Source organism: Stegodyphus dumicola, chromosome 7, assembly GCF_044657685.1.
Source record: "Stegodyphus dumicola isolate Sdum_Otavi_A_Nest chromosome 7, ASM4465768v1".
Classification (NCBI taxonomy): domain Eukaryota; kingdom Metazoa; phylum Arthropoda; class Arachnida; order Araneae; family Eresidae; genus Stegodyphus; species Stegodyphus dumicola.
Genome location: NC_140774.1, coordinates 71702595 through 71719824, shown reverse-complemented (window position 1 = coordinate 71719824; position 17230 = coordinate 71702595).

Genomic DNA, 17230 nt, shown 5'->3' with positions numbered 1-17230 from the left:
TGAAAAACTTTCTTGCTGAGAGGAAGATTGATCAAATAATGATTCCGGCAGGAATGACTGGTTACCTCCAGACACTTGACATTGCAATAAACAAGCCATTCAAGGATCATTTGCGGATGAAAATCAATGAATATATTGAAAACAGAATGGTGATTCATTCAGATTAAATCATCGAGGTAATTTTGTAAAACCAGGCTTACAAGAAGTTGTGAATTGGATAAAAAAATTCATGGGACAAAATAACTGATAGTGATGTTTCCAATGCGCTACTAACAGGCTACTTAGACAAGAAGTATTCATTTAACGATAGCTATATCGCAAGACATGAGAGATTCGAAACAATGATTCAACAGGAAATGGATTTTAAAGAAAATCAAAATATAATTCAGAATTTTATTTATGACGATGTTCCAGAAGAAGATGACATGACTGTAATTGAATAAATTTAAATTTCTGTATTCTGTGTAAAATAAATATTAAATAAAAATATATAAATATACTTTTATTTTTGCCCTCCCCCGAAAATAAGCCCTAGCGTGTATTTTGGACCAAAAAAGAAAGTAAGACAGTGTCTTATTTTCGGAAAAAGACGGTAGCAACCAACACAAAGACGTTACAATGGCTAACTGTATTTTGCGTCGAATGACTTTGTCTGTATCACTTTACAAATTCCATTTTGAATTCTCTGTGAAAAAAAAAACGCTCCTTTGGGATTAATGTAAAATACAAAAGCTTTCAGTTTTTTCCTTTCTGAAATTTTTTTTATTTATTTATTTTGTAAGATAGTTTAACCGAAGAATTTTCTTGATTATTCATTAGTTAGAATGGTATGTTTTCCGCCCTTTAGAACCTTTGCAACAAAATGTCATTTCTCAGTTGGATTGAGAGCCACTGGATTGGAGGATTGCTGTGCGAGAGTAAAAAAAGTTTCGGACATTGTGGAGTTAAAGTGAAGGATAACATAGACTGTGACTGTTCACACAAAGGAGTGAAATAAGGGTCAATATAAATTTTCCACGTACCTGAGAGTTTAAGAAATTGAATCATTTATCATCTATAACTTTGCCGGAAAAGTCTGTCTTATTTCACGTTGTTGTAATTTAATTTGTTACTGTTTTATTGAAGACACATAATATTCATTACTTCGCTTGTAAAAGATATTGTGTTAATTTGTTAAATTATTTTCTGCATGCATTTACAAAAAACTGATAGTTAATTTAATTATTTTTTCTAAATATCCAATCTTCAGTCATTTCTTTAGATTAAATCTAATGCAATGAGTATAATAATTAGCGACTCAGCATTTACTGTCAATAAAAAAACATTAACCTTTTCACTGTATAAAATATATTTTTATTTAAAATTTTAATACATTTTGAAATTTGCTGAAGTTCGACTATAAAAATATTACAATATATCCTAAATATGGAACTAATATTTGCATTAAAAATGAATATTGAAATAATTCGTGATCTTATATTTGTTATCTGATTTTCGGCCAAAAGCCTGAGCGAATTTAAAGTAGTTAAAGTGTAAAATTATAGCTGTATCCATCTGAAACATTGCCAAAAACGTTTTCCAAAAACGAACAAGCGTCTAAAACTGTTCCAGACGATCGATGCTCCTTCTCCCGCATGCATTTTGATTCGTTGGAATGAGTTGTGGAAGAGAACTAAAAGTTACAGATAAGTGAAATAAAACAGCATAATGAAACTTTTTTCGAAATCACAAAATACTTTCCTCATTGTCTAAATTGAGATAAATTTTATGTGCAGTAAACTATCTTCAAAGACCAAAGCAGAAATAAGTTTTAGATTCTCTTATAATGACATTTTCAAATCAGTGCCGAACTTTTAATAGATTTTTCCTCCAAATTTATAGATATTTCGTTAATATTGCATAAACGTTTCTTTTCTAACAAATTACCTTATCTTGTAAAACGTTTACTCAATCCAAAATAGGACAGCTTTCCAATATGGAATGTTACTGTTACAGAATACGTAAGAGTAACTGTAATGGAATGTTACTGTTAAGCACCACAGAATAAAAATTTTAATGGTTTATTTCGATACTGCTGGATTCCTAGTTTTCCATCTACAAAATTGGATTACGCTTTCCGTGCTTATTGAAAACATCTGACAAATTGCCAAATACACAAAATTGCAGATATCATAATAGTTTATGGATAAACTGTTTACCTATGCATAAACAGTTTTGAACGTATTTGAAAGTACATTAAGAGATTATTTTTTACATTTTTTTTTTATTTTTAAATGGATGGAATGCTTATTATCGTATATGTAAGTTTTCATCTCGAAGCTTGTAAATTTCTAGTTCTATACATTAGGTTCTTTAGCTATTCTGTCTAGTATCATACAGTATCAGTCGATACATACGGTATCAGTGGTTAATACTTTTTACCATCGTCACTTTTTCCTATTCGTAAATAACAAAACATGCGGAAAATGTAATCAGTCCTACTATCTGCGTTCTTGAAACCTCTAAGATCGGTGTATTTTTGTTCAGATTTAACCTACCTGCACCACTTAATAATAAATAAAAGTTATCAGACTCAGTTAGCTCTTTTTATAAATTATTATTCTTTATGCAAATGTAACTTGTAAATTTTATGTAAAAATTCATATTTATGTAAATATTCACATTTTTTATTTGTTTAATTATGCAAAATCTGTTTCATTGTTATGTACCATTATGACTATTCTTAACTAACTAAGGATTTTCAGTTGCAGAAAAACATAAATTAAAAGTTTTAAGGTGCTTTTTAATAAATTCTTCTTTTCAGGATTTCTTAAAGTTTATTGGGAATCAGAAAATTTAGGCTAGGATATTTTTAATTTTAAAAAGCACACAGGGGTTATCTGCCTGAGGGTTTTAGTTCACTTTATTTCATTATGGTAAAGCACATGAGGCCTACCTTCCTGAGGAAGGGGATACCCTCGTGGAGGACTTTGTAAGGTAAACTGGCTCGTATTGGCGTTAAACATGGGGAAAACCACGGAAACGTCCATGCGCTTGGCCGTTTGTTTGAAATGGAACCCAAGTCTAACTGCCAAGGTTCAGGGATTTCAACTACTAGGTTTCAGATTCAGTACAACTACCAAGATTCAGGGACCAGGGTTCGGCCACTGATGATCTGCCTAAAGGAAGGGATTCTTCCGTGGATAACTTTCTAAGGAAACTGACTCGTATTCATGTTACACATAAGGAAGATTACGAAAACCAACTCAGCGACCAACCCGCTCAAACATGGGTTGAACTACCAGTATTCAGAGGTTTTAACTACTCGCTCACTTGTAACGTCGATTTTGAAGGTGCTGCTAAGGTAAGCGGAATTGGTGAAAAAGCTTTAACATTTTTTTAGGTTGATGACTTGAATCGTCATTTACATCAAGCAATTATTAAAATTTGCAAAAAAAGTGATATTATTTTCCCGAATATGAAGAGTTCAAGCACACAACGCAGTGAATATGAAAGGAGGGAAAAAATTAACATTGAATGAAATTGCAGATACAAATCCTAGGATAGTTCTATTTTGTGTGCTACTCGTGCTTTAAATTTAACAGTAAATGATGCAACATTTTCTTTGTCAAAGGATACCCTAGCACTATTTTATTCACTGAAATTTTTGGAAATTCCTTTGGAATCTGAAGTAACCGTTATACATTCTATGAGAAACTCAAATTGAGTATTTAAGAAACCATTATATTCTACGAGAAAGTAAAACTGGATACTGAGATAACCATTATACACTCCATGGGAAAGTAATATTGGATCAGTTAGACCCTCACGATATCATCTAAGAAAGATTTATGAAGAACTTATGAGACTAACTTATAAGATTTATGAATAACTTATAAGAAGAAAATAATGAATTATGATATTTTTAATGAAAAATAAAATATGAAAAATTAAAAAATTGCATTAAAATAGCTGATAATTTGACACTGAATTCTATATTATAATTATATTGTAAGTAAAGATAAAGTAATAGATAAAATATGAATAAGTAAAGATAAAGTATGAAGATTAAAATCGTTTATACTTACATAATAACATATTTATTATGAATTTTTATTGAATTTGTTTATAATTCATTTAAATGTTAAAAATATTTAATTAGATCACAGAACAGATGCATACTGCAGAGTGGGCTTGAAAATGAGGGGAAAAGTAATACAATGAAGATAATCAGAATTTTAGTCTGCTTTTGATATTGTGTGCAATTAAACTAAAATTTTTCAATAACAAATCCGGCAGTTTTCATGTTTGCCAGGGTGTAAAAAATAAATATCGTTGAATGATCATAGATAAAAACTCGTGTATATTACTGAAATTTACCATGAATTTAAAGAGTTGTAGAAAACATAAATAAAAAACTTAAGAAAACTTGTTAAAAATATTTTTCATTTAATTTTTGATGATACAACTAGAGAATGATCATTTTCAAAACCAAATTTAATAATCAGGATAAAGTGTACAGGCAACAAAAAGGCTGTAAATCTTAGCTGGGTACCAAATGAAAATTTTACATATGTTTAATTAGATATTGAAAAGCAAATCCCACAGAATTACAGTAACAGCATAATTTTTCTTCATTTCCCCTGTGAAATGTCCTTAAATTCACAAAGAAAATGAAAAGTAAAAATTCATGAAATGCGTCATTTCTGGATCCGCAGGCGGACGCCACAAACACCATCGACGGCCCAGGACGTAACACGTCGTCTTTTCAGAAGCACGCCGCTTCTGTTTGGAGCATCATGATGAAAGTATCCGTGTGTGGAGGCATTGAGAACAAACGTTGCCAACTTGCCATTGTCATCGTCATACGGGCGCAGCACCTAGAGTGTGCTGGTATGGAGTGCCATTGGGTGCATATCCTGGTCTTCTCTTGTTCGGATAGTTTATTATGCGGATAACCGCAGTTACATTTTTGATGTGTTAAGGTTCGTGGCTGTGTTCTGTTTTCGAAGCCTACGTGACGCCATCTTTCAACAAAGTAAATGCACGATCGCATGTTGTCCGTGCTATTCTGACCGTCCGCGATGCAGAGGATTTCGAGTGTTGCTCTGGCCAGCGCATTATACAAACCTCTCTCCCATTAAGAACATTTGGACATTGGTTATCGAAAGACTGGTACGCCACCACTTCCAACTATTACGATTAATGGATTCTTTCATAAAGCCGCATGGAATGAAGTACCTACGTATATGGACTTTGTTTGACTTCTATGCCCAGCCGGATTGCAGCCGTTGTTGCTGAGCTGGTGACAGTTCTAGGAACTAAATTCTGCACACTGTTTATCCCAAATCAGTTGCAAATTAATCATGCCTTCCTCCCATTATACTGCCCATTTCATCAGTATTAATATTCAGTGTTATATAAATGTATCAGTACTGTAGCAGTGTTAATCAGTATTAATATCAGTACCAGTATAATATCAGCCTTTTATCAGTTCTGCATCAGCAATGTACCAGTAGTGTACCAGTAATGTATCTTGAATATTAATCTGCAACTCTGTAACATGTTATTTTGTATGTCTTGTCGTGTACGTTGAGTACCTTTCAGGTGGCATTATGTATTTTGAAGGGGTGCTATAGATAGTGGTGGACGTGGTGCTATAGTAATTAACCGTTTGATAAGGGGATAGTGCCCACGTCATTCGTTCTCTCTCTCTCCCATTATACTGTATAAATACAATAAATAAGATTATGATATTTGCTTTCCTTCCTGGTGTAGCAATATTAATGATCAGTAGTATATTATGGTGGATATTGTCAATCAGGGTAAGGCCCTTTCATGATTTAATTTTTATTTTTAACTCATTGTAGCTTAATAAAGGAAGAAGAAATATTCCAGTCGGTTCAAAAGAATACAGAAAACATTTTAATGCTGTTCACCTCATTAAATGAATTATCAGACGCGTATTCTTGAGTTTCTTTAGATGCGCGCTTTTCACTTGATATACTAATGGCTTTGGACGAAAACTAAACATTTTATGCGTTTTTAATACGCAATTATCAGTGGGTGGTTATTTTATAACCTAAATTACATAATACGAAGAAACTTTGAGTTTTGCTGTATATCTTTTCGTATTTCTAATCTAGGTACGGTAAAGTACAGATTCGTGTGTAGTTGATATGTGTCCTCTTAAAATATATATTACTATGAAAACAAAAAAGAATCTAATATTGCTGCAGCGCTTGATTAAACAAAATCCGTACTTCTTACAAGAAGGCGTAGTCAAATTTCAATAATAAAAACACCTAAAAATTGTTTTCCCTTGCCGAAAAAAAAGTAGAGCAAATGCTTCAAATTCTGATCCAGGATGTATTCTAAGAATCCAAATAAAAACCGAAAAAAGCAACATTGTTTAAATCAGAGAATCAAGCAGCAGAACTAAACATACCTCGAAAATAGATCCTAAGCTGAGAATAAACAAAAAAGAAATAACCCTATAAAAATAAAAATAAGCAACCTTCTCAACTACCATAAAAACACATGTTTTCGCGTCGCAAAACAAGTCAGAGAGGGAGGATACAGGGGGAGGGGAAATAATAATGAAAAACTCACTGCCGCATTTCCCATTATATATCTAGCCATCCTACATGATAAGGCATATGCTAAGACTTATCATTCAAAAATATGAAACGATTGCAGTATTTCCATGGTCCGCTGGCAACAATCGCAGCCAGGTGATACAGATTTAGAACCAGAGGGAAGGTGCATTTTAACGACATTCGAACGTGGTGAAGAACGAGAATACTCAGGCTTATGACGCTATTGACACATCTTTTTGCTTCCTCCCCCTTCCTCATATGCGTAAAATACTCATGAATTGGTCCAAAGAACTTTTCTTTTCTTTTCTTCCCGTTCTCAGAAGGAAAAGCGGTTAGTGGGTGTATGTATGAATCGTATCGAATCGATTGAATCATCGCCAAATAAGTAGTTGAATAATAAAAAAAGAAAGTGACAAAGCTTTATCGAAGAAGTGACAATTTAATTGTGCTTCTGCTGTGTTTTTGATTTTTAATACAATGCGTTACACCCGGTTGCAGATAATAAAAACATCTTATCACGTTTCTCAAAGAGGATTCATTTTCTTTTCTGTTTTTAAATACAGAGAGGGCTAAAAAAAAGTAGTTAAATAGTGTGATGTAATTTATTTCCTGTTACTGTAAGAATGATTGATTTTAAATTGTTTTATTACATTGGAATGATATTTAACTGGTTTATCTTTTATAAACATTGTCATTTTAACTTTCTGACGGTGCATATCTGATACTAGCAATAAATCTGGTACTAGCAAAAATTACAATATACCTAGAAAACTTGTATTGGACATTTCATTTATGAAATATTAAAATCGGCTTGGGAGAGCTATTCGCAAGATAATAATCTAGAGCATTTTGGCCCCATTTTGTATTATTTGCAAGTATTATTTGCAAATATTATTTCAGATTTTAAAAACTGTTAAAAGGTAAAAATATAATGGAATAAAAAGTATTACACTATCGTGTTTAGAAAATATTTTTCATCGATGGTAGACATGCATTCCAGATGTAACGGGAAGGATTCAAAATGCAATATCCAGTTCTTTTAATTTCTTTATAGTATAAATATTAATTAAATACTACTTATACTACTACTCTTACTTGTACTACTTAGTTGTGAGTCTATAATACGAAATATTGTATTGTAATGTGAAAGACAAATTTTAAACATTATGCAGCGTGGAAAAGCAGCAACTTATAGACTCAGTTAAAAAAGAAAAATCTTCGATTATAAACTTTGTGCTTTGTATAATAGGAAAGGAAAGGACAAGCTTTTCTAACTGTGCGTGCCAAATCCATCGCATCTTAATGCAAAATGTTCTCATGTACTAATCGTAATTTCACAAAATAATTTATTATTTGAATATTGACAGCAACGCGTAAACCTTATCAAATAATCCAAAATGTGGACTAGATCAAAAGATATCGGTGCATGTGTTTTGCAAATCATACGAAGTTTAATGAAAATAAAAATTTAAGGTAAAATTCTTTCTTCTTTAAGTCTATCTATGAAACTGAGAACATGGACAGTTTTATTAATTGCAACATGATGTTTCAAAAGACATACATATCTTCATAATTTAACAATGCATGAATGCAATGCGAAAGAGCGAGCAATAATCCTGAAATCTATTCTTCATTGCTTTATTTATGAGGATGAGAATTTATATAACCGAAACCTATTTAAAATTTTTCAGCTTTGTACAGTGACCAGTCCCATAATCGTTTTATTTGACAACAGCATAATAAAATAAAATTAAAAATTTTCTTTTACTCATTCTTAATCCATTTTAAGCAAAGAATATAAAATGTTATTTTACCTAATTAATATATTTAAATAAAGTTACTCTTTGTCATTGTTTAAGATATTTTCTTCCTTCTTTCCGCATGCCTTCGTGGTGCAACCGGAAACAAACTCGACGTGTATTCAAAAAGTCCAGGTTTCGAGTCTCGGCGAGGTTACTACACACTTTTCACGTCTACTGTTTAAAAAAAAACCCTAATAACTCTACAAGTGGAACCCGCTTGGTGAACAATAATTCGCCATCACTAAGTTTTCGGGGCTGAGTCCCCTCATCCTTTGTCACCCTTTAAAAGGGCGAGTATATAAGGCATTTTCTCTCTTCTCCTTGCATGCCTTCGTGGTGTAACTGGAAGCATACTCGACGCATATTCGGGAGGTCCGGAGTTCGAATCTCGGTTAGGGTATTGCTCAATTTTCACGCCTCCGGCATCAAAAACCCTAACGACTCTGCAATTTTAGTAGAAAACTTCGGAAAAAACATGAGGCTACTTTATTTACACAGTATAAATCTAATTTTTTCTGCTGTATCAGTGATGACAAACAATGATCACTTCTGATGACATAACCTTAAAAACCGACTGTTTTCTTACTACTTTTTATTATTCAACAGATGACAGAACATTTTTCTTTATGGCATTTTCATTTGATGCCGCTGTGTATTCTATTAAATTAAATATGTAACTCATTGAATGAGTTGAATATCTACGAATGAGTTGAATAGATACATTGAGAAAAGGAAGAAAAATCGTTGATTTCAATGTTGACATGCTTGTCATTGTTTCTCATCTCTGTTAGGTGTTGTTTTTTGTAATAATTATCTCTATTCATAGACATATCCAAGCTCTCCACTCCGACCTCCATTGAGCTCAAGCTTGACACCACCAGAGTTGCGGATGGCAGTGATTTGGAGTTAGTGTTATGACCGCTACAGGACGTCTGACTCAGAGCTGTCCCTCAAGTAATCGACATAATAGTTCGCTGTGCTCCAACCAAAGCTGGAACTTCTGCATGTGCAGTGCGATGCTCCACAGACATGCGGTGAATACTACGGTCTTACTTTTGAATGCTCGTGTGCGCATGTGTGGCCGGACCGGCCTTCTTGAGACAATATTTTTCCGTGATATGCCAACAGTCATGTCAAATCTTTCTGCTGTGGCAACGATTAAACTTAGTCAAAAGTTTCCGTAGTAACAATAACCTTAGAACAACAAATTGTTTTATAATTCGGCTTTCGAGATTGCATCCTCATAAAATGTTTTCTTTCTGTACAGAGATATTTTTAACTTCTAAATAAATTAATATATATTAAATATTAATCAAGTCATAAACTGGAGAACACACCACACATCCCAAAGTGGTTTATTCGGACGTGATACTTGAAAACAATATCTACCTCGTTCTGTAAAGCTGAAAAATGGCAAGATGGAAACCGTTAATGGTCGTCAATTCTTAAAAAGAGTAAGATCAATAATTTTTCTTACAATTTTCGACTGCTCAGCTTTTGTGCGCAAGTTTTTTTGAAAATTAAATGGCGCATAATAATGAAAATCAAACTATGAAACTCTCTCTAGTTGCTTTCCGCGCACTTTCATTTTGGGGAAATAACCTAGAATTATGGTTCATACAATTAGAATCCAATTTTTTATTTATCTGATATCGCATCAGATTTCACTCAAATGTAGTTGCATTAGATGCAAAAATGCTTGCATACGTATCTGATGTTGTGCGTAATCCTCCAATAACTAACATGTATAATCAACTGTAAACAAGAATTTTAGACCAGTGTTCTCAATCAGAGAACCCTAAAAAGCGTATGCTTTTACAAAAACTACAGTTAGAAGATAAAATACCAACGCAACTCTTATTTAAATGCGTAGTTTATCAGCCGAAAACTTAAGTAAGCAAGTATTTAAAATCCATTTGGCTTCAAACGCTCCCAGTTTCAATTCAAATGATATTATCGATATGCAGTGGTACATTACATGGTTTGGCGAAAATAGTCGATAAAGTTAATGACATATATGGTTACCCACCTGAAACAGCCGCTTTAGTAATTATGTACGAACTCTTCAAACCTTAAAAGTTGAAATCTTGGCATTGAAAGCAACACTATAGCGCATATTTCGCACTGAATTTCGGCGACGTAGTGAAAGCAGAACAGAAATTCTAGCAAGAGGTGAAAATCATTATGTTAAATCGCAAACTCACGGTCTATACTAGTTTCGTAGCCGTTTTGCTCAAAAAGCTAAAAAATGCGTTTCCCCTTATAAATCGAAAGAAATCTTTCAGGCACCTCCGTATTAGCGGCGACGGATGGTTGTCGAGTGCACTGCCACTTATTCATTTTGGATAAAAGTACCGTTTTTCGATTCTTGATTGATAGTGGCGCAGCAGTTCGTTGTATTTCTAAAAAGTTAAAAAATATAAGACGCACCAAAATTTGATTTTATGCGCTGCAAGTGGTTCAAAAATATGCAGTTATGGCACTAAAAGTTTTGAACTCTATCTTGGTTTAAGAAGACGAATTCCCTAGAACTTCATTGTTGCGGATGTATCAGAACTTATCAATGACGCAAAATTTTTTATAGATCAATTTGGAATTTTGTGGATATTAAAAATCGATGTTCGGTCGATAGTCTTATCATCTAAAGGGTATAACCATTTAGGACCCTCTTTAGGACTAACTGTCATTTGTGACAATGCTTCTAATTGCAAAATTTTAAACAAATTTCACGATTTATTTAATCCTACAAAAAGTGCAAGCTCAGTTACTTATAATGTACAACACTGCATTGAAAGTAAAAGCCCTTTTGTCTCTTCGAAGGTTAGACAATTATCTCCTGAAAAATTAGCAGCTTTAAAAAATGAATTCAAGGTTTTAAATGGAGCAAAGATTCATTTGGCTTTCTTAAAGTCCTTACGCTAGTCCTATTCATTTTATTAAAAAGTAAAATGGTGATATGAGACCTTAAGGTGATTTACGGGAATTGAGTTCCATTACTTTGCCTAATCATTAACCCTTTACCACATATATGATCTTAATCCTTTACCATAGATCATTTCCCTTTACCACATACATGACGTTTTTCAACAGGGAAAATGATGTCAAAGCTTGTCAAAATTTTACGAGGTTTAGATTTGTTATGATTACCTCGATGATATATTCATAGCATCAGAAGATGAAAATACTCACAAAGACGATTTAAAAAAGTATTTCAACAATTCAAAAGCTGTGGACTTGAATAACTATGGACTTAAGTTAGTTTAACTAAACACGTTTTTGGACCAAAAGGAATCCGATTTCTAGGCCTTTTTAGTTTCATCGGATGGTGTATCCGCATTACCAGAAATGATAGGAGCTGTAACCGACTAATCGCTACCTAAGACTGTAGAGAAAATAAGGCGATTTCTCGCAATGCTTAAGTTAAGAATGACATGTCAGAAATTACATGGGCTGATAAAATGATAGGTGCTTTCAACACCTGTAAGCATTATTCGCCAATGCTACCATGTTGGCACATCTTGTTTAAAATGCAAAACTTTTCGTTAGTTACCATTGCTTCAGAAACAGCTGCTGAAGCCGTACTACATGTTGATAATTAGGTTTCCTTAGGATTTTTTCCGGGAAATTAACATCTCCTGAATGTAAGTACGGCATTTATGATAGAGAACTTTGGGCGATATATTCAGCAATTAAATTATTTTCGGCACATGTTCAACGGTCAAGATTTCGGGGTATTCACCGATACAAACCTTTGATTTATGACCTACAACAAAAACATTACAAAGCAATATCTCATCAAATTCGTCATTTAGAATTTATACCACAATTAACTACCGATTTGAGAATTTGACGTAATACAGTAGCAAATGTTTTTTCGAGAATTTCTGAAATTCAATCAGTTTAAGCTACTGATTATGGTGAAATGCATCGTGCTTAGAAAGATGATAGCGAGTTGCAAACTCTTCTCAAATCCGATACTGGTGTTGTTTTAAACCAATGTAGTTTCACTATAATAAATCTTCCAATTTATTGTGAAATACCTTCAAAATCCACTAAACCATATGTACCCAAGTAGTTCAGATTTCAAATTTTTGAAACATTACACAACGTATCTCATCCAGGTGTAAAAGCTACTACAAACCAAATAAAAACTCGATTTATACGAAAAATGACTCAATAGTAATGTAAATAATTGACTCAAAAATTGTTTAAAGTGCCTAACATCTAAAACCCATCGGCACACTAAACATCCTGCCGATACATTTACGTCGCCTGACACCAGGTTCAGCCATATACATGTAGATATTAGTCGGCCCACTTCTACCAAAAAAAAAAAAAAAAAAAAAAAAAAAAAAATCCACAGATACGTTTTAACTTGCATAGATAGATTCACTAGGTGGCCAGAAGTTTTTCCAATAACTAAACCAAACTGCTGAAACTATAGCAAGACTTTTTACTCGGGATAAATTGCTAGATTTGAAGTACCTGATATCATACCAATTGACTGTGTACAAACTTCGAAAGATAATTGCTTATATATATCACAAAATTCCTAGAAACCCATAGAACAAGAAGTACTGCCTTTCATTCAATTTGTAAATACATGGTAGAACGCATGCATCGATAACTAGAGCCATCAGTTTTGCCTGGAATGAGATAATGCATTAAAGAAGATATTGAATCGTCACCAGCTGAAATAGTTTGTGTAATTTGCTTGAAATTTCTAAGAGAATTTCTCCTCAACTCTTCTTCAAATGTGGTTCCTGCAAAAGACTTTGTTGAAATCTTCGTCAACAGATGTGACTTCTTCCACCAGCTGCAGCTTCTCCGACCTCTTCAAGCAACGTGTTCGTTCGTGATAGTTTATCTACAAGTTCACATGTCTTCCTTAAAGAAAATATTGTGCGAAAACCTTTAGAACAACCATGCCAGAGATCATTCAAAATATTAGCTAGGACTGAAAAATTTTTCACAGTTGATATAAATGACCATAAATCTATAGTACCTGCAGATCGCTTAAAATATGTACGCATACTATCAGACCCTAGCGAGTAAAATCATGTTAATAACAACAGTGAATCTGAAACTGAAACTAAGATAAATAAAAACATTGACAATTTTCGCTAAGATGTGTAAAAATTATACAACCATACCGAGCTTCTTAGATCATCCTCTGGACGGAAAGAAGACCACTGTGGCAACAATTAAATTTCGTCGAAAGTTTCCAAAGTAACGATAAACTTTAGAACAACAAATTGTTTTACATCTGATTTTCGAGATTGTATCGTCGTAATGTGTTTCGTTTATGTACACGATATTTTCAGTTTGTAAATAAATGAATATATTTCTAAATACTAATCGAGTCATAAATTGAAGAGCTTATCGTACATTCTCAACTGAATTACCTCGAAAAGAAACTCCAACTTCTGGTAGCCCTATTAACACAGCCTCGTTCAAATTCAATAAGCTACTGATACTGCTATCTCCGCCTCTTTAAAGGTGATCTTGATTTAAATCTCGCTCACAGAGCGTCCAGTCCGGAAGATAAATATAGCACAGGAAGTTTGTATAGCATATTTAAAAAAAAACGTAATTTGCATATTCATAATAGCTCAACCAGAGACACACTTTATTCATCTAGAGAGAAATTTGAACAGATATTATCTTCTAGATGTGCAAACGTGCCTCCCAAATTTTGTTTATCTAGCATAACTCCTTCTTAATATTAGGATTTTATTTTTCATCATTGTATATCACGGCAGCAAAAACGCAAAATGTAACTGCTACAGAAATATAGTCTGGTAAATTTTTATCAGAGATCAAGCATACTATCCACTGCAGAAATCCACACTGACCAGCAATAATTTTTACCAGGCGCATTTTCAGACTCAGACGTTGACAATGGTGATAACTGTATTATTACCATTAAAATCAGCAAAATTAACTAATAGTATTAGATAAAAAGTTTAATTATTTTGCATCAAAGTGTGCGATAGTTTAGAATTCATAAAGTGCCTAGCGGATAAGGTAACTGAACTCCACGGGCCGAGCTTGTTTTCTGATGGACGGGATAACTGTATGGGATTGGAGTTATTTTCTCCACATTTAACTTGAATACGAGACAATATCCTTCTTGGAACGTTTTCTTAATCAGAGGCTTTCCCTCACATGTTTTGCCGTGATTGCAAATCAGCTAAAAAAACCTTTTTAATCATTTATTCTAAAAATAGCCATAAAAACGATCATTTCATAAAATTATATATATATATATATATATATATATATATACATATGTATTATAAACATCTTAAAAACGAGTACTTCATGACGCAACGGCTACGCAATTATATATATCTAAAGTCATTTGAAAATTTCAAATTCTTAAATCTATGAAATATATGCGCTGCTCATTTTTAAAATTTGAAATACTTAGATCTTGTAGTATTTAAAATTTTTTAGGCAAAAACCGGACATAAAAATTCACTAAATAAAATAATTATACGTAGGATATTTACAGTAAAAGTTAAATATAGGATCCATTTTCCTTTGCACAATATAATATGTTTTCGGAAGACTGGTTTATACATTTTTCTTATCCGTCTTAAATTTTTCAATTTTTCCCCACCAATGAGTCAAAATTGTTCTCATAAAGTACTCTGTCATCTTCTGAGAAACTCTGTAATCAAAAGAACGTGTCTAGGATAAATGATTAAGGAAATAAAATTTGAAGCAATAGTTTTCGAACTCCCACGCACAGTGTAAGAGAAACGATTTTTCAAGATATAGTGATAATCTAAAATGATAGTACAATGTAACTGATGTTAATCGAAAGAGAAAGGTTTAGACTTTATATCACTGCATCTCCCATCCGCAAACTCAAATGCGTATTCTGTAATCCAGATCCTTTGTGACTGGGCCAGGTAAATGATAGCCTTTCTAATGGCTGCTCGTTGAAATGGACAATTAGATGGGTCTTCATATCAGTTTTAAAATACATTCCAAGACTATCTCAAAAGGAATTTATCCAAAAATGAGATTAGCGGTGCAGGTGCTGACGAAGGACCACATCCCACCTTACATTATTTCCCACGTTGTTTACATCTAAGGGATTTATAGCATGTGTTTGTGCCACACATGTCAGATTTATTACGAATTGAACAACGCGTTATTATCACTATATCTTTTGTGTACCAGAAAACGATGAAGCGATGGAAACTGAGATTACGACATATTCCATGTATCGCGAAGGACAGGAACATTGCGTATAGTTGTATCTTCATATCCACTACTTCAAATACATGATTTCAATTTACAACGCTCGAACTTAAGCTCCTCTTCCCCAAAAAAACATGCCATGCGTAATTTTCGAATCGTTTACCAAGTGATAGCTGGCCCTTCTAAAGTGAATACTACGCTCAATATCTGCCGTTTTTCTCTCTCTACAGCAAACAAGTCAAACTCCGTATCTCACGGGGGCTAAATAGTCACTAGTGTACAATATAAGGCGCAGCAAGAAATTAAATAGGCTCATTTTCATACTTAATGGTATGCTTTAAAAATGACTTGATACATAAAAGTTTCATTAATACATAAGTGTTTAAAAATGGAGAAAAACATGAGGAAATTCGGTTAGTAGATTATATCTGTTGTTTGTTTTCCGACACCTCTGGTTTTTCCGGTTAGAGTAAAAGTGTGCGAACCTACTGGCGCCCTCTCGTTATGAAATTTTAGGAAGTAATTTTTGAACCATTTATTCGCTGTTATGTCCAACTGTTGCGGAAGTCATGTAAGTCCTCCTGGAAGAATGACAGTTTTTGCTCGGTTCATTTCTTTTTTACGCCGTCCATGAGATTCCCGTGGAAACGGTCCAAGACTATAGTGACTTTTTATGTAGAACAGTACAGGCTGACAGTTAAATTTTATTTACAGTTTTGAACCCCTGTTCCATTAAATCAAACGACATCGACATTTTTTCATATATTCTAATCATGATACCACGAGAAAGTTTTTGTTTAGACATCGTGCTCCGTTTAAAAATTGCGGAAGGAGGCAATTTTTTACTGTCAGCAGTCCCTGTTAATATTACTGTGCAACGCACCTTTACAGCTCTTGTAATTTTTACTAACGCATAAGATACCCCCTTTTAATTAAATGTAGTGTTATTAGGCATCTAAATAAATATAAGGCTTTGATTTGCGTTCTCTGCATGTCAAAAACGTAATCGTAAATTTTTCTTTGCTGGACCACAAACCTGTGAAATTCTAACATCTTTCATTATGAACTTGTGCTAGTCATTGCGCAAGCGTTGTACTTGAACTAATTTCTTTTCTTAAAATGATGGATCTGTCCTTTGTATGTTCGCTTTAATTTGTTGGGCTGTAATGTATGTCTTCTCATATCATCCCTCGTTTCCGTTTGCTTGATTTCACAAGACACAGCTACGTCATTTATATTTTTTGCTCTGTTGCGTAATTTACCACATTAATATCAGTTTCAGAAAATTTTCCAGTTTTCGGTTCTGGAAACGCTCTCCGCTCTGAATTTGTCTTCCTTAGAGCAACCATTTTTTTTCTTCAATATAGAATTATTGTAGGTTGCACATCAAACTCTCTGCTAATAGGTTTGACACTATTAACTTCAACGAATTTTAAATCTTTGAATTTAAATGTTGGTATGTAGCTACGATTATTTTCTTTCTTTATGGTTCTGAAAATTCGGCGTACAATGCGCTCTTGTACACAAATGTCAAAATAACTTCTAATTGCAAATTCTCGATCCTAAATAAAGAAATGAATTGAACCAACGATGTTAAAGCTACGAATATCGTGCAGTGTGCTATATGTCCGGTTC